Source organism: Balaenoptera physalus, assembly GCF_965194825.1.
Source record: "Balaenoptera physalus genome assembly, chromosome: 5".
Classification (NCBI taxonomy): domain Eukaryota; kingdom Metazoa; phylum Chordata; class Mammalia; order Artiodactyla; family Balaenopteridae; genus Balaenoptera; species Balaenoptera physalus.
Window position 1 is genome coordinate 30,801,999 of NC_138884.1, and position 19,780 is coordinate 30,821,778.

A 19,780-nucleotide genomic window follows, 5' to 3' on the forward strand; every position below is an offset into this window, starting at 1 on the left:
TTAGTATTTGTAGAAACGTGTATAAGATTTAGACATGTATAAATGTATAGGGCCAATGAAAAACCATGCTGATACAAGTAAGAAAAGACTCTAAATGCTTAGAACATAATGCTTCTGGTATATTTTATTTCAAGAACCATGCCTCATATATCCAAACTCACATAACAATAAATCAGATTCTATATAAACTACAAGAATATTAACAAAAGAAAATCAGTCATTGCACAAGTATCAGACAAAGCTTTTTTTCTTGGAAAATAGTAAGTGATTTATCTATCTGAATGACAATCTAAACCTAAAATCTAGGTTTTAATGTTTTTCAAAAAGAAATGCCAGATAAACTTAAAAAAATTTTTCATTTTATTGGGACTTCCCTGGTGGCACAGTGGTTAAGAATCTGCCTGCCAATGCAGGGGACATGGGTTCGAGCCCTGGTCCGGGAAGATCACATATGCCGCGGAGCAACTAAGCCCATGCACCACAACTACTGAGCCTGCACTCTAGAGCCCCCGAGCCACAACTACTGAGCCCACGTGCCACAACTACTGAAGCCCGCGCGCCTAGAGCCCGCGCTCCGCAACAAGAGAAGCCACCGCAATGAGAAACCTGCACACCGCAACGAAGAGTAAGCCCCTGCTTGCCGCAGCTAGAGAAAGCCCATGTGCAGCAACGAAGACCCAATGAAGGCAAAAATTAATTAAAAAAATTTTTTTCATTTTATTTTAACCAAGAGTCCAAACTATCCTTCCTTAACAAGGGAAGAAAAATTATAAGTAAAAAAATAAACCTAAATTTCTAAAATTTTTCCTAAAGTTATGAAATAGTTTTTAAAAGATATAGATTTTTAAATTATCTTAAATATTGGACACAGATGAAAAATATGCATTACAAAAAATACAGGTTTATCTTATCAACCCAGCCCAATGGCAATGAATATCAAAGAAACTAAATCCGGATTCCATGAGTTACTCTAGAAAAACAAGAGACAAGAGACAGAGAAATGGAATACTAAAAAAGGTAGTTATTTTTAAGAAGGAATAATTTCCTCCTTTTAATTACAAAATATAAGAATAAATGAATCTCTACCCTTTATGGTATTGTCAGTCAATGGCTTTTTATAAACTTTTATTAGCACTAATTTAAAATAATTGAGTCAGAGACCAGATATATCTGGTTTCTATCACTAACCTTTTAATCATTCAGGCAATAAATAGTTACTGAGTACTTAAAATGTTCAAGGTATTATTGTTAGTATAGTTAGGCATACAAAACATAAATTAGGCCTGTTTCACACCTAAAAAGTGCTTAGAGGCAGACAAACAGCCTCTCTGGTTTCATTCAGCTGCTTCATGTGTAAAGTAAAGGGATTGGACAAGTTTTCATCCAATGTCCTTTTCAGCTCTGACATTCAATGATTCTAAATAAAAGAAGAAAGACGTGGTAGGCAGAAAAATAGGCCCCCAGAGATGTCCATGTTCCTCCCCAAATCCCCTGAATACATTAACTTACAACGGCAAAGGGACTTTGCAGATGTGACTAAGTTAAAGATTTGGGGATGGGAAGATTATCCTGGATTACCTGGGTGGGCCCAATGTAACCATAGGGTCATAAGAGAGACAGTAAAGGAGATGTGATGACGGAAGCAAAGGCTGAGTGATGCAACCACAAGCCAAGGGATGTGGGCATCCTCTAAAAGCTGGAAAAAGCAAGGAACAGTTCTCCCTTAGGAGCTCCTAAAAAGAATGCACCTTGCTGACACCTTGATTTTCATCCATTGGACCCATTTTGGACTTCTGACCTTCAGAACTGTAAGATAATAATTGTATGTTGTTTTCAGCCACTAAGTGTACAGTAATGTTTTGTAGCAACAACAGGAAACTATTATAATAGATACACACAGGAGTTCAGAAGAGGGGGAAAGCAGCTCTGGTTGGGATAATCTGTTCTCTAGGTAAATGTACAATAATGAATCTCAGTAATGACCAAAAAGTAAAACTAAAATTCTACTCAACTCCTTACTAATAGAATGTTTTTGACAAATTCAACCACTATTTCTGATAGACTCAATGTTATTTTCAGAGTATTTTTTAAATGCTTCACTGTACTGGAAGTTATACTAAGATTTTACAGCATATGATTTGGGGCATGATATGTACAGAATTGTAAATGTAGTAAATTATTCAATAAATACTATCAGTAAACTAGTTCTTCAGAACATAAAAAGTGTACTGATCTCAGTCACTAAATGTACATTACAAAGTATGTGTAGCTGTTAACATCTCTCAAATGGCTTCACAATCAACTACATTGCCCGAAAGTCATAAACACCAACTGATGTGTCTACTTCAGTTCTATTGTGCCCTGTTTAAAATTCTCAGTCAACTCTAAAAAGTTATTATTCTGATACTGCCATATTTTAACTTATTTCATGGACTTAAAAAAACTCGAGTATACATGGTAGATATAATTTCAGTGTTTTTTTCATAACAGTTTGATTAAAAGGTTAATATATTTTAAGCAAAATTTATTTACATTATTTTTTATATTTTTAAACAGAAAATTAATGAAAGGTAAAATTTTGCCAATTTAACTTTCTTTTTTTCCCCCATATCTGATCTGGACCTCAATAAATAAAATTTTCATCACCATTCAAATGTAAATTTTTTTATATTCCTCCTTGTTCTTTCTTTTTACCATCTCCCTTTTTGGCTCTTTCCTCCATATATTCCCTTGCTTAACATTTTTGATTGGCATGTCTACTAAATACCAAAAATTCTGCTAACTATAGATGTAGGATGGGGTTTGGCAAACTTTTTCTATGAAGGACCAGACAGCAAACATTATAGGTGATGTGGACCATGTGGTCTCTATCATGACTACTCAACTCTGCCTTTGCAAAGTGACAGTTACAGACAATCTGAAAGTGAATGGGTGTGATTATGTTTGAATAACACTTTACTTACAAAACGTAGGACACAGGCTCGATTTGGCCCACGGGCTGCAGTTGCTGATTCCGGACATAGAGAATAGTTATTGATAGAGTCTACCTTCAGAAAGGTGACATAATTTCATAAGACAGATAAGCTGTCTCAGTCAGGGTGGAGTCAGGAGACACACAGGGTATTTTAAGAGAGAATTCTCTAAGGAGGAATCAAGTTGCTAACTAGAGAAATGAAGAGGCCAAGGAGAATACTAAGGTATCATGGAGGGAACAAGTACCAGAAGTGCAGTTCTAAGGTTGGGGAACAAAGCAAAGAGACAAATTAAGACTGAGAAGTTCATGAGAGGGATTGGAACTTAGATCTCTACGAGGGAGCTGTTGGGCTGGTGCTGGGTTTCTGGAGGAAGGGCCCTATGGGGCTGGTATACAGACCTCGAGGAGCGGGTGCCAACTGGCTAGCAGTGCCGGTTTTTCAGATGTGTGGCTTCAGGAGTTGGTACAGTCGGCCCTCCATATCCGTGGATGCAGAACCCCTGGATACGCAGGGCCCACTGAGCTGTGCCATTCTATAGATGGGACTTGAGCATCCTTGCATTTTGGTATTCATGAGGGGTCCTGGAACCAATCCCCCACAGATACCGAGGGACGACTGTACCGTGAGAGTCAGAGAAACTGCAAACTGGACTCAAGCCTTACTAGAAGGAGGACCTGCTGCTGTGAAGAAACATTGCTGGGATGATGGGAAGCAAACAGGGTTCAAACAGAAAGAAGCAAGTCCCCTGTTCCTCTTCCTGCCTTGCAATTTCCCTCTAAGGACCCCTTTTGCCAGGTCCTAACAGATATGCAAGGACTCCACACACACATTCATTTATCAAATCTTTATTGAACACCTATTATGCGCCAAACTCTGTTCTAGGGACTGAAAATATAGTGGTAAACAACACAGCGGATCACACCTGAAAAAACTACTCAGAGTAGTACAAACAGATACAACTTAAACATGATAATAAGACTTCAAGAAAGAAGACATAATAAAAAACAAAACAAAACAAAACAAAAAAAAAACCCTAGCAGTGAGGAAGAAACCAAAAAACCAAAAACCAAACACACACAGTTAACCACACACACAGTTAACCAAAAACAAAAATTAATTTTTATAAAATAAAATGTAAATGCCAACACTAATTTCTCAAGGAAAATGCTAATGATTATAATAGTAAACTCTTATATAGCACATATTATGTGCCAGGTACTACTCTAAGAGCACTAAGTAAATTAATCTATTTAATCCTAGCAATGAGGCAGGTAATATTATTATCCTGATGTGACAAATGGAACAACTGAGACACAGAAAGTTTAAATAACTTCACCAAGGTCACACAGCTGGCAAGTGGCAGAGGTGTGATTCAAATAAGCAGTGAGATTCCAGAGTCTATGCTTTTAAACACTAATGTAATGTTTACATAATGTAAAGATAATTTAGTAATAATAATTTTGTCCAAAATCCTATATTATACCAAAAAAATAAAATAAAAGAAATATGGGCAAGAGAAAATTGGCCACTATCTCTTCACCATAACACAGTTCCCTTTATGTCATATACGTAACTATACATATACACATATAACATAAAAAGAACTACAAAAGGGAACAATAAGAGAATTAAAAGTAGGGTGCTGATTTCAAAATCTAGAGATTTCCTCTACAGAGAGGGAAAAAAGGAAATAATATTATATAAGGACATGGCAGGATGACCATAAAATAAGATGATAAAAGATGCATGTACCAAACACCACCTTAAAAAAACTCAGATTCTCTTGAAGATAATATGCTAGTGAAATAAGCCAGTGGCAAAAGAACAAATACTGTATGATTCCACTCAGATGAGGTACCTAGAGGAAACAAATTCATAGAGACAGAAAGTAGAATGGCAGCTGCCAGAGGCTGGGGAGGTGGAAATGGGGAGTTAGTGTTTAATGGATATGGAGTTTCAGTTTGAGAAGATAAAAAAGTTCTGGAGATGGACGGTGGTGACACCTGCACAACATTGTGAATATGCTAAATATCACAGAACTATACACTTTAAAATCATTAAAACAGTAAATTTTGTTATGTATATTTACCACTATAAAAAATGCACACACATAAAAACTCAGGTTCTTTCTTAGAGTCAAAAAAACCCCCAAATCATGTGGAGACATTGGAACCTTAAAGCACTGCTGGTAGAAACGTATAGTGGTTCAGCCACTTTAGAAAACTGCCTTGCAGTTCCTCAAATGATTAAACACAGTTACCATATGATCCAGCAATTCCACCCTTAGGTTTATATCCAAGAAATGAAAACATATGTCTGCACAAAAATGTGTACACAGATGTTTGTAACAGCATTATTCATAATAGCCCAAAGATGGAAACAACCCAAATGTCTAGCAACTGATAAATGGATAAACAAATTGCGGTACATGCATACAATACAAATACTATTGTATTCGGCAATAAAAAGAAACGAAGCACTGATGTATGTAGAACATTGATAAACCCTGAAAATAAGTGAAATAAGCCAGTCATAAAGGACCACGTTCTATATGATTCTATTATATGAATGTCCAAAGTAGGTAAATCCATAGAGACAGAAAGTGGATTGGTAGTTGCTTAGGGCTGAGTCCTGGGGGGCAGGATGGGAAGTGACTACTAATCAGTACAGGGTTTTTTTGGGGGTGATAAAAATGTATACATCTTAAATCAGTGAATTGTATGGTATGTGAATTATATCTCATTAAAGCTGTTACTTAAAAAAAACCCTCAAAATCTAAGTAACTACATATTATCTTAAAAAGACAAATCTGTGTGTTAACGCAGTGATTAAGAAATATTCTAAATACAAGCAGATGGTAAAAATACATTTGACAGATGAAACCAAAAAGAAAGCAGAGACAGAAATATTAATTAAGTTTTTCTGGAAAAAAAGGGTGGGGTAGGAAGAGTTAAAATGTGAAAAAGAAAAATGGGGATGAGGAATAGGGCTGATAATTCCAGATACTAACATCTAGTATAAAGCTATATTAAATAAATGGTATGGTACTGCATTTCACATTGCAGGTGTATCAGAGTGCATTTGGCTGCAAGTAACATAAAATCTAACTCAACGAGGCTTAAATGATGAGGACATTTATCACCTTACACAGTTCAAATACCTGAGTGTTTAACACAGTCACAGGAGAGGTTAATTCAGAAGCTCAAAAATGCTATCTAGGACCAAGGTGCTATGTTCCTTTTGTTCTTCCAATGTGGGTGAGCTAGCATTGTCCCAAACTTAATTTCTCCTAGAATTCTTCTCCAGAGGAAGAAATCAAGTACTGTTCCCCTCTTGGATCCCTTTTTTAAGAACAAGCACATCTTCCCTGAAGCTCTTATTAAATATCCATCCCTAAGTCAATCAGGAGAGGAGTGGAATCACCATGATTGGTTTGGCTCAATTAGGATTCACTTCCAAGGGTTGGGGAAGGTGGCAGCACATGGCTACTTTCTGCAGGGTAGGGAGCTGAATAAAATTGGAGTTCTAACAGGAGAAGGTTAGGGAGAATGGATATTGAGTAGAAAACTAACATGTACAGTGAAGAAAGGATGGACTGATCAAAAAGCAGCACTGTAACACTGGTTGATTAAATGAAAAGTTTAGATATTAACTTTATACTAAACACAAAAGTAAATTCTTAAATATTTAATTTTAATACTATATAAATTAATAATCACAACAACAAACCTACAAGAGTATTAAAAAATTTACAGGAACATGTTTATAATCTTTTGGTAGGGTTCACCTTCCAAAGCAATTCAAAAACCCAAATATGATGAAAAAAAAAAAAAGATGACTACATGAACATCAAAAATATCTACAAGACTAAAAGAAAATAAAAATACAAATAGTAAAGTGAGAAAAAACACTTGTAAATTTCACAATGAAGAACTAATATCTCAGTAATAATATAAGAAAAAAATCAACACTAACAGAGAAATAGACATACACCACGCACATGCCATTCACAAAAAAAAAAGAGAAATGCAATGGACCAACAGACACAAGGAAATTGTTCAGTCTCACTAATAATTAAATAGATACTATATCTATCTATCCATCTATCTATCTATCTATCTATCTATCTATCATCTATCTATCTATCTATCTATAAAACGTCTACCAGATTAGCAAAGATTAAAGTAATTACAAACACTAAGTATTGGTGAGGGTGAGGGGAATGTATACTCTCATAGACTGATCTGGAAATTAAAAAGGCATAATAACTTTTTTGAAAAGTAATTTGGCAACTCCACTTCTGAAACTACAGGGAAATACTTAAGACAGGGCACAGAGATGCTAGGTATAATAATACTCCTTGGAAGCAAGTTAAATGGCCACCAGCAGATGGGTGGTTGTGGTGACCAGCCCCTAGGATGATCCCTGGTAATTCACGGCCTTGCGTAGTCCCCTCCTACAATGAATCAGGGCTGACTTTGTACAACAAATAGAATATGTCAGAAGTGACTACCTGCAGATAGGTCACAGCAGGCACTGCAGCTTCTGCCTGCATCTGTTGGATCATTCTTTCTGTGGGAAGCCAGCTACCATGACAAGAAGAAGCCCCATGGAGAGGCCCATGTAGAAAGAAACCAAGGCCTCAGCCAGCAATTAGCACCAACCTGCCAGCAATATGAGTGAACCACTTTAGAAGTGGATCCTCCAGTCCCAGTCAGCCTAGCTGACATACGACTGCAACTGCATGAAAGACTCCAAGAGAGAAATGCCCAGCCAAGCTCTTTCCAAATCCCCGAACAGAAACCATGCGATTATAAGTGATTACTGTTGTTTAACACCACTAAGTTTTAGTGTGATTTCTTATGCAGCAGTAGTAAAACAGTGACTAATTATGGTACATCCATACCCTGGAATACCTGATAGCAATTCAAAATGATGTATCTCTTCATATGTTTGCAGTTATTTGCAGCTACCTCTGGTTAGTTTTAAAGAGCAAAGTACTAAATAACATGTATTGCATGATCTTATATACATGATTTCTTTGTATGGATACGAAAGTCTGAAAGGATAGTCACCGAAGTATAAACAGGAAGTATCTATAATGGTGAGAATATGGGTCATTCTCATTGTATTAAGTTTGTGTCTTATCTATGCTTTTCTCAATAAACGTATTTACCTTATTAAAAAATCTGTTTGCAATTTGGTCGTGGTTGGGAGAGGAACTCAAAAGAGGAATAGTTTCAGAAAGTTTCAGTACCTGATTTTAACATGTCATTGACTGTATTCCATTCCTCCAGTAACAGAATCCTCCTTCTTGGTGAGTTCAATATCCACAGAGACGATCCATTTAATGATCCAGATTCTCCTCTGCAACGTCTTCATTTCCAGTAATTTTTACCGTCACTCCACTTCAGTTACCCCTCCTCCACCATCACGCTCTATATTGGATTACGGGCAGTAGCTGCAAGATCGCTGACATCTTGACTTCAAGCATCCCCATCCCTACAGCCCAAGTCACCAGCTTTCTCAAGTGACCCCACTGCCATAGCATCAACCCTAGCCAAACAGCTAGACTACTGATTCCATCTACTTTTTCACTGTTCTTTAACCCATTCAATATCTTCAGTTCCCATTTTTCCTCAATGATACCCCACAATTCGTTATGATAATCAATCCCTTTATACACTGAAATCCAATGTTCCTCTCTTACTGCTTCATACTTTTCTGAGGGAGAAAACAACAATCCTGGTTAAACCTAACTCTCTTCCTGTTCAATGTCTATTGGAGAAAAATAATCAACATGCTGACTGGTTCTCACTTTAAATTTAAGACAAGTATATATGCAAGTATATGTGTAGCACCATGCAAAATTCTTACTATATTCCTTTAGAAAATTTGCTTTCACTGTCTCTGGGATAGCTGTTTCTGAGCTTCTCCTCAAATCCTAACACCTGCTCTAATCTTCTCTGTCTGAGCTGATATCTGATTTCACTAAGAAAATAGAAGCAATTAGAGAAAAAAATTACCACCTTCCCACCAGCTGTTATACTGTAGTTGAACTGCCCCTGCATCTTTGTGAGAACGGTTCTTCCATTTGCTCAATAGATCCCACCCTTTCTTTCCCAGCCAAAGACTCTGCTCCCACCGTAGTCACTATCTCTCCAAATCATTTTCTCTTGTCCCCTGGATCACTGTCATCAGCATTACAAATGTGCCATATTTGTCATCTTAGACATTAAAAATAAAACCCTTTCTTAATCCTATGTCCTCTTCCACATACTGCCCCAATTCTATTTCTTTTCACAGCAAAACTCCTTTAAAAGTTTTTAAATTTTTTCACCTCCTAGTTATCTTTATCCCACTCCAATCTAAATTTTGTCCACACACTGAATCCAATCTTGTCAAAGTCACCAGTGACCCCCCACCTTGCCAAATCAGTTCTCTCTCAGATGAATTCTTTGATATATTTTATTATTAAATTCTAGATTTCACCTAACTATATGCTTGACCATGATTTATTTATATTTTAAATTTTAAGGCTTTTAAAGCTTTATATAACATCATCATTTAAACATTGTTTTGTACACAAAATATATAACATGGTTTATTAAACACAGCAAGAGAATTTGTAAGTGACAGAGAAAATAACTGGTAATTCAGTAAAGATAGATAAATTTAAGGTTTAATAAAGTTAAGACTTATTAAAGCTCAGCTAAAAAGGGTACTTGAAATTATGTGCTTAAAAATACATCTACCTGAGTGAGCTTGGAAGTGGATCTTCCCCAGTTGAGCCTGTGATGAGACTGCAGCCCTGGACAACAGCTTGATTGCAACCTTGTAAGGTCCTGAGCAGAGGATGCAGCTAAGCTATGCCTAGACTCTTGACTCACAGAAATTGTGAGATAATAAATACGTGTTGTGTTAAGCCACTAGGTTTGTGGTAATTTTCTTACACAGAAATAGAAAACATTAGTTCTTTTATTTGCAATGGTAGCAAATAAACAATAAATATTGAAAATTTTATATAAGACTGGTGGAAATTCTGCATTCAAAACACTGCTTTACAGGTGTTTATAACTAACCCAAACAGCTATAATAAGCTGAGACAATTCTTAGTGTTAGTTTGAAATAAATATTTCTTCAACAATTCATTTCACTTCATTTCATTACTTGACCATGATCTTGTTTGGTCAATTTAATTAGTTATTTATAAAACATGTGTTTTAGGGGCAGCCTACATAGTAGGTATTCCACCTAGTGGCAGGACAAGCCATGTGATGGCCCACAACATCAGCACTGCTGCCAGCCCAAAGCCCACCAAGTCACTTCTGAATAGGAGCTACTACCTTTCCTCAACATTCCTTCCTTGATATCAGCTGCTATCAGTGAAAACTGTTTATAAATACAATCCATTAGAGTTTCTCTATGAAGCGATCTCTCCGCCTGGCTCCAGGATCTTCTGCTTCCTATCAGCAACCTCTAAGTCACAACTCTACTCTGGCTTTAATTAATTTAAGGGTATTCTCTAAGGATATATATACTCTAAGGATATATATAAGTATTAACTCCACCATAAACAAAGCTTACCTTAAAAAAAAAAAAAACCAAAACAAGAAGTCATTTGTTAATAAAAATAACATCAAATATTAACTACAAAGCTGTTCACATATCCTTTCCTACTGCTAATCACAGATCCCTGGAAAATAATGGAATAAAGAACAGTGACTTGAAAGTTGCTTCAAGAAAGTTGCCCTCTGCTCTCCACTCTCACTACCTTCTGCTCCTTCATTAACCATAGCTGTGACTTGATGAAATGCTACGGAACCTCAATACGAGAACTCTTCCCACAAGAAGCAGCAGATCCTGGCATTTTAACCATCCTTTCACTTAGGAAGGAACAGAACCAGGTTAACGGCAATCATGACCTACTTGTAGCGAAAGAAAGTCTAATATGATCCAAAAGAAACTTCAGAAGTTCCAAATGTGTTAAAAGTAAGGATACCACAAAGACAGCTTAACAAGAAAGACCGAATCCAACTCAAAGAGCTCACTATGGAAAGCAAGCTCTTTTACCCTAGTGAAGAAGGGACCACCTCAGAAGGTCACTTTGAGGTCAAAATCAGTCACTCTGCTACAGAGGGTCAAGATATTAATTCTGGACTTGTAAGTCTGAAAACGTTTCTATGTAGAGAAATTTCCTCCAGAAAGAGTTCCTGGAGAGTTAAGATTACATAGTTTAACTGGTCTTAAAGTTACCTGTTTAAAAAAAAAAAGAGGCATAACAAAAAGACAAGACCTAGAGAGAGTGTTCTAATCTACATGAACAATTCTGAATTACATTTGAAGTCAATGTCAATTAAAAACAATAATTTCATCAAAAGCCAAAATGGTAAAGAAATGTTAAGAAGAAATTGCAGAAAATCTTTGGAGGACAACAACAAGTTAACCAGACTTAACTACCATTAAAAAGAAAAACAGATAAAGATAAATACGTGCTAGGGATGTAATGTACAATATGACAACCATAGCTAACACTGCTGTATGATACCTAGGAACGTTGTTAAGAGAGTAGGTCTAAGAGTTCTCATCACAAGGAGAATCCTTTTTTCTTCTTTTCACCATCTATCAATACATGAGATGATGGACGTTAACTAAACCTATGGTGGCAATCATTTCACAATATAAGTAAATCAAATCATCATGCTGTACACCTTAAACTTATACAGTGATGTGTGCCAATTATTTCTCAATAAAACTGGAAAAAATAATAATGTCCCTTTAAGACAAGAAAAGAAGAAAAGCCAATATAAACAAATACATGCACACATAATAAAATTATGATTTAGTTTTGTAAAAAGAGGGAGAAAAGACTTATCTAAGTAATGAATAATTAAGAAATGATAGCAATAGATAAAAATATGTAGTGTAGTGAAAAGGACATAAGACCACAGATGTCAAAAGAAGACCAAGATTTGAATTTCATGTCTACTCTTGAGTTTAAGCAAATTACTCCTCTTTGGTAAACCTTTACTTCTCCATCTATCAGGCTGAATCATATGAAATCGTCATTTTTGTAGATCATAAATAAGATTAGGATAAATTTTATTCCCATATAATTTTTATGCTTTCTTCATAAGAAGGTAATAAGAAGGTAAGGTAATAAGATAACATAAATTTCATTACTGTTAAATCCACAGGGTCCTTTTCACTTCAAACTTTCTTACCCTTTCTACATAATTTCGTGCACCCTCTTTATTGAAACGTTCTCTTCTTGTGGCCTCTGTGAGTTCACCTTCTTCTGATATTCCTCCTACCTTTCTCATCTCTTCTTTGTCTTTCTGGAGACCCCTCTTTCTCTTCCTTAAGTGTTGCATTCCTCACAGTTCTGACCTAAAACTAGTCTCACAATACAGAGTTAAATCTACACAACTGTCCTATACGATTGTATCCAGACCCATGACTTCAGGTACCTTAAATGGCTATATGCTGATGATTCAAAATTTTATATTCTCTTTTTTAAGAGGTAACTTTTAAAGGTTCTAGAGCAAAGGATAGCATTATCTACAGAAGGCAAGGCAAGGCAAGGTAGAAAGATTCCACGATAGAAGCCACACCAGAGAGGTCTGGACTTTAAGTATATCTCTTTTAAATCCAAGAGAATGAAGTAGTTTGAAGCAGACAGTGTTCCTACTGAGAATAACTATAGGCAAAAGTTTTTAAGTCATCACTTTAGAGTTATCAGAGAGCCGCTAAAACAAAGAGGACTAGAGGATGCCAGGTTCTGGTGAGGAGAGAACCTCAGAGAGGTTGCCGGTCTTTCTGTACCCACTTTAACCATAGGGGCATTTGTTGATTCTAGGATGGGGTAAGATGCTGCAAGTCATGGTTTTGCCCAGATAGAGGGTTGCTTCTTGAAGTCAGAGAAACATGCAGAGCTATGACTAGTGGTCTTTCAGAAAAGATGTAATTAGAGACTTCAAGAGCTTTAAGCACATGGCCTATTTTCCCCTCAAAATATTTGCCACATTGTGAAGCTGTCTGGAATGGGAGGCTGAAAGGATAATCAAGGGGTCTCTCAGAAGAAGAGCGGAGTTTCTGGCAATCTCTCAGGGGTGAGGAAACAAGTCTGAGAGTCTAGAACTTGCCCAGTGAACACACCAGGCCCCTAAATGACAGCCTTGAGTGGCCATGACATAGGGGTATTACAGAACAGAGGTAGATGGAACCTTACCAAAGCTGCAGTACAGCCGCAAGTCAACTCAACTTGGAGGCTGATAGGAGTAAAGCTTCTCAGCCCACCTGCCTAGCTCTGGAAAACTGAACTCTCTAGAAAAAGAAAACAGCATCTAGAGTGGCACTGTCCTATAGAAAAAGTGTGTGGGTCACAAATGTGAGCCATATATGTAGTTTTAAATTTTCTAATAGCTACATTTTAAAAAGCACAAAGAGCACAAATTAATTTTATATTTAGAGTATCCAGAATATCACTTCAACATGTGATCAATGTAAAAAGTTACTGAGCTATTTTACATCCTTTTTTTTTTGGTACCAAGTCTCCAAAATTCAGCATTTTACACTTATACCACATCTCAATTAAGATTAGCCAAAAGCCACATGGAGCTAGTGGATACTCTACTGAACAGTACAGATCTAGAGTCTAGTCTAGCAATCAATCAAAAATTACTATTATTAACAGAGTTAAGAAATAAGAGGGAAAGATGAATAAATGAAATAATTTCATCTGAGAATTGGAATATACTTTTTAAATGGAAATGGTAGAGCTGAAAATATCTGCAATTAGAAATCTGTCAGATAGAACAGATCATATATATCAGAAGACAAAGTCAACAAATTCCTTGAAAAATACAATTTATCAAGGCTAACAGAAAGGAGAAATAGAAAATCTGAATAGAACTACATCTATTAAGGAAACCGCCTCATAATTTAAGATCCATCACAAAACTCCAGGTCCAGATGGCATTACCATTCAATTCTTCCAAATATTTAAAGAAATGATATCAATTCTGCACAAATGCTTAGAGAATAGAAAAGGGAGAGACATTTTAAAAATGTTTTTATGAGGCCAGAATAACTCTGTTTCCAATAGTTGGAAAGTATATTATAAGAAAGAAAAATTACAGACTAATCTTTCTCATGAAACACAAATGAAAAAAATCTAGAACAATATACTAGCAAATCAAATCAAACCAGGTGGAGTTTAGTCCAGGTATGCAAGGTTGGATTATCATTTAAAAAATTAATCAATGTAATTGACTTTATTAATAGAAAAAAAGGAGAAAAATCATATGATCATCTTGTTAGACACAAAAGAGGCATCTGACAAATTCAATACCCATTTATGATCTTAAAACTTTTAGCAAATAGGAACAGAATGCAATCTCCCTAATATGAAAAAGAGCATCTTTCAGACAACCTATAGTACTCATTGTATACAATGGAGAAATATTGAAAACTTTCATAAAGAGATTATAAACAAGACAATCATCCACTATGACCCCTTCTATTTAACATTGTACTGGAGGTCTTAAACAGTACAATAATTCAAGGAAAATGGAAGGGAACAGAGGAGAGAGGGATAGAAGGAAGGAGAGAAGATGAACAAGGATTGGAAGGGAAGAAAAAATAACATTATTTGTAAATTATATGACTGCACATCTAGAAAATACAAAAAGAATCTATAAACTATTAGAATTAATAAGAAAGGTTAATTAGCAAGGTCACTGGATATAAGGTCAACATAAAGTTATAACTGAAACAGTGTAGGATTAGTGCAAAGACAGACTAACGGATCAATGGAACAGATTAGAGTTCAGGAACAGACCCACACGTTTACAGTCATCTGATTTTTGTCAAAGATGACATTAGTGCAGTAGGGAAAGGATGGTCTCTCCAAGCAATGCTGATGAATTGGATTTCCATTTGGGGGAAAAAATAATAATCTTGACTTCTTCACTTCTCCCCATAAACAAAAATCAGCTCCAGATGAATTTGGATTTAAATGTCAAAGGTAAAATAATAAAACTTCTGAAAGAAAATAAAATACCTTTGAAAATTTGGAGTAGGTAAAATCTTCTTAAACAGGACACAAAAAGCACCAATCAACAAATACTGATTAACTATCTTAGAATTAAGAACTTTGGTTCATCAAAAGATACCGTTGAGAGAGTGGAAATAACAAGCCACTGACTGGGAAATGTATAGAAATGTATGTATGTATAGTGAAGGGCACCTATCTTGACTATTTAAAGAGCTACTACAAATCAAAGAGGTATATACCCAACAGAAATGCATACATATGTTCAACAGTGTGTATACTAAAATACTCACGGGAACACTAGTTAGCCAAACCATCCAAATATATACCAACAGTCAAATGAATAAATTGGAGTATATTCACAAAACATAATATTCTATAGCAATGAAAATGAACGATCTACAACTACCCAAACATATGACTCTCACAAACATGGTGAGTAAAAGAAGCTAGACCCTGAAGAGCATATGCAAAATACGATGCCATCTCTTAAAGTGAAAAATTGAAAAACAAAAACCAAACAGATTAAAAAAAAAAAAAAAACCCCATGTGAAAGTAATCTATATTGTTAGAAGTTAGAATAATGGCTAGCCTTGAGGGAGCATAAGGAAGCATAAAGGTTTCTGGATTTTTATGTGCTTCTGGATTTTTATTTGTTGCTGATTACATAGGTGTCTTTATTTCGTGAAAATTCAGTGAGCTGTTCATTTATGATATGTCGACTTTTTGTATCCATGTAAAAATAAAAAGTTAAAAAAAAAAGGCCCAGACCTTTCTGCTCTGTCATGCTCTGTTGTGTCTGATGTCTGCAGCAGCTGCAAGCGTCATGTTCTCATACAACAAATGTCCAAAAAGCCTTTCTCCTCTTTTAATTAAGGAGGAAAATATTTTCCAGAAGCTATCAGATTTCCCATTGGGCATTTCTGGATCACATGCCTCTGCACTAACTGAAAGGGGAGTTGGAAATGGAGTATCAGGCATTTTCTGTTTTTACTGTGAAAAGTGGTCTCTGTGGGCAAGGAAGAGAGATGCAGGAATGTGGCACAGGTATTCAGCAATATCTGCTGCCGAGGATTATTAGTGACCTCTCAACTAGTCTTGCCATGGCCACTTCTGTCTTCCCCCAATCTAAGCTCAGATTAGCAGCAGAGTCATTTGACAAAAACGTTAACTTGAAAAACCTTTCGTTAGTTTCTCATTATAGGAAAAATAAATCCATGATCCTTAACACGGTTGACAATGCCCTGCGTGATCTAGTCTCTGCTTACCTCTTCAGCCTCATGTTGAGTGGTCCTTGACCTACGTTTTAGCCATATAACCTGCAGTAAGGCAAAAGCAAATTTACACTTTGCGGGAAACTGACTCTGAAAATATTCCGAAGATCAAGAGATGGCAAAGAGACATTAATTGTATGTCATTTAAAATGGGTCAAGCATCTTAGATATGCTCCAGTTTAGTGAATTATTTTTATATTTGTAAATATGAGAATAATAAAAGAACTTTTGGTTTGTCCCATGAGATCCTGGTCCCCCTAACTAATTTTTCTCTAAGTCTGAAGTTCAGTAACTACCTAATCTTTTACCAAGATTTTGTTTGTTTCATTTTCAGAAACCCAGGACTCATGGTTAATGAGGACTATTCTCAAGTCCTTTGCCTCCACTTTCCAATCCCCCCACTCTATCCCTTAAATGCTAACTGCAGATTCCAATTAGGTTTATACCTTTTTTCAGATCTCTCTTGACACTAGAGAACACACAAGTACATAAACACATACAAAGTACTTTTACCCTCAAACTTTCCAAGCAATGTATTAAAATGCCATCACACTACAGCTTGAATCCAGTAGTCAAATCCGTTCATCACTCAACAAACTGTACACTTACTATGTACTGGATACTGGAAACCGTGACAGGTGTAGTAAGAGAAAATGCTCAATTTATTGGAAACTAATGTATTTTATTTTCAGGAAATACATCTAATCACCCATCAATTCTTATGCACATACCATTTTGACAAATATAATTTACAAATGCTTTGAAAAATAGTTTAGGAAATAATGGATTCCCAAAACCCAACGAAAATGACAGCTGAAGAATCTGAAAACTGTATAAATCCACAAATGCAAAGGGAATAGGAGAGGTCAAGAAGAAGCAAGGTGCATTGTACCCTAATATCTCTGAAAGTGAAAGCACCAGGTAGTTCTGAAGGTAGGGGTGCCAAGGTTAGGTTAAAAATGAACAAATAAGCAAACAATAAAACTAGCTGGGGCTTCCCTGGTGGCGCAGTGGTTGAGAATCTGCCTGCTAATGCAGGGGACACGGGTTCGAGCCCTGGTCTGGGAAGATCCCACATGCCGCAGAGCAGCTAGGCCCGTGAGCCACAATTACTGAGCCTGCGCGTCTGGAGCCTGTGCTCCGCAACAAGAGAGGCCGCGATAGTGAGGGGCCCGCGCACCGTGATGAAGAGTGGCCCCCGCTTGCCGCAACTAGAGAAAGCCCTAGCACAGAAACGAAGACCCGACATAGCAATCAATCAATCAATCAATTAATCAATAAAAAAAAAAATCTTAAAAACAAAAAAAACAAAAAAACTAGCTGAAGTCCATATAAGGAACAGTTTGATGCCAAGATTCTCACCAGCCCCCAGTTTAAGTAGGCAGGTGACCATCCCTTCCCTGCTCCTACAGAAAACTACAAGTTTATACTATCAGTACAAGTTAAAGAAGGGAGGCTCTAGATTCAGGTGAAGCCAGACTAGATGGCAGCACCTTATTTTTTTTTTTTTTTTAATTTTTTTTTTTAAATTTTATTTATTTATTTATTTATATTTATTTTTGGCTGTGTTGGGTCTTCGTCTGTGAGAGGGCTTTCTCTAGTTGCGGCGAGCGGGGGCCACTCTTCATCGCGGTGCGCGGGTCTCTCACTATCGCAGCCTCTCCCGTTGCGGAGGCACAGGCTCCGGACGCGCAGGCTCAGTAGTTGTGGCTCACGGGCCTACTTGCTCCGCGGCATGTGGGATCTTCCCAGACCAGGGCTCGAACCCGTGTCCCCTGCGTTGGCAGGCAGATTCTCAACCACTGCGCCACCAGGGAAGCCCCACCTTATTTTTTTTAAAAAATGTGAGTGAACATCTACATACTTAACCGTGAGCCTCAGCTCCCTTCAACTTGCTCAGCTATAAGGATGCTGACTCCCAGGCAGATCACCGTGAAGCTCCTTCCGCATCCCACCTCCTACCCCCTGCCCCGTGCCTCCGAGGCCGGAGAATGAATTACTATTTTCTGGAAAAAATCATGCTATAAGGAAAAGAGAAAAGCTGAAAAAGAAAACGTCCATAAGAAAAGAGTTACACATAGTGTTGAGTGTCCCCAATTTAATAAATATTTATTGAATGCCTATCTTGGGCTGGGCACTATTCCAGATGGTTGGAAGATATCAATGAAAATAAAAATAATAAAATCTCTGCTCTCATGGAGCCGATGCTCTAGTGGGGGAAGACAGAAAAATGAACAACAAATATAATAAATAAGGTGTTATATAATATATTAGGTAATAAAAGTGCTATGAGGAAGAAAAAAGAGCTATGGGAAAAAAAAGAGAGCAGGGAGAGAAGGATCAGAAGTACCAGGGGGCAGGTGTGTGCATTTTTAAGTCAGGTGGTCAGAATAGGCCTCACTGAGAAGGTGGCATGTGTGCAAAGAGGTGAGGGGACCAGCCTGACCACAGTGCTGTAAGGCCTGGTAAGCATCAAACTTTATCATGAGCACAAACTGCTTCCAAACTGCTAATTTGTGCCTCTCTCCTAGGCTATGAGAAAATAGCCAAGGATCTCCAGGCATGTAAAAAAAAAAAGAAAAAGAAAACAAAAACAAAAAGTGGAAATTAAACAAGCAAAACCAAAAAGGAACTCTCAAGAGAAGCAGTGAAGGGAGGACAAGAAATTTCAAAACAAAACAAAGCATTATTAATATCCTCCGCAACATAATAGAATGCATCCTTAAAACAAGAACAGAATGCTCTTTTTTAAAAGACCAAGAAACAAAAAGAGGTCTTAGAAATATATATATACATACATTTTTAATTATACAAAGTTAAATGAATTGCTTGGAATATGAGAAAACAATGAGAAAATCAGTGGTTCAATGCAGGAAGTATCACAGCTAACAAATGTAAATTCAGAAACAGACAACAGAGAAAATAGAGGAAAAATATGAAGAAACATAAGAGCACCTCCCAGAACTAAAGGACAGGTGTTTCCACATTAATGGGAACCACTGCGCACTCAGTAAAATGAAGGAAACACACACACACACACACACACACACACACACACACACCCCATGGCATAGCCATCATAAAATTTCTGAACATCAAAGGTACAGAGATTTTAGAAGCCTCTGCAGAAAAAAATAGGTCACATGCAAAGCATGAGTAATCAAAAGTGGCATTGTATTTCTCAACATTTACACAGAGAACTATGAGGCAATGGAGAATGTGCTTAAAATTCTGACGAAAAATTATTTCCAAACAAGAATTCCATACCCAGCCAAATCATCCCTCGAGGGTGAGATTAAAATAAAGGTTTCAGTCATGCAAGTTTTCAACATTTTTACCTTCCATGTGGAGGATGCATTTCACGAAAAGAGGAAGTAAATCAAGAAAGATGAAGACATGGGATCCAAGGAAAAAGGAATCTACCAAAGAAGAAAGTGAAGCAAATTCCCAAGATGATGTTGAAGGGATGTTTTAAG

The 19,780-nt window shown here is 36.8% G+C and overlaps 1 protein-coding gene across 4 annotated transcripts in view; it reads right to left on the reverse strand.

Moving 5' to 3' along the window:
• Window positions 1-19,780, reverse strand: part of ANAPC10 (anaphase promoting complex subunit 10) — a 106,484-nt gene that overhangs the window by 31,521 nt on the left and 55,183 nt on the right. The window contains exon 5 of one of the 4 annotated variants that reach the window (XR_014264086.1): window positions 8,233-8,413. The exons of the other annotated variants lie outside the window; for them this stretch is intronic. The gene's annotated coding sequence lies outside the window, so the exon portion shown is untranslated. The remainder of the gene's footprint in view (window positions 1-8,232; window positions 8,414-19,780) is intronic. 4 annotated transcript variants of the gene reach the window in all.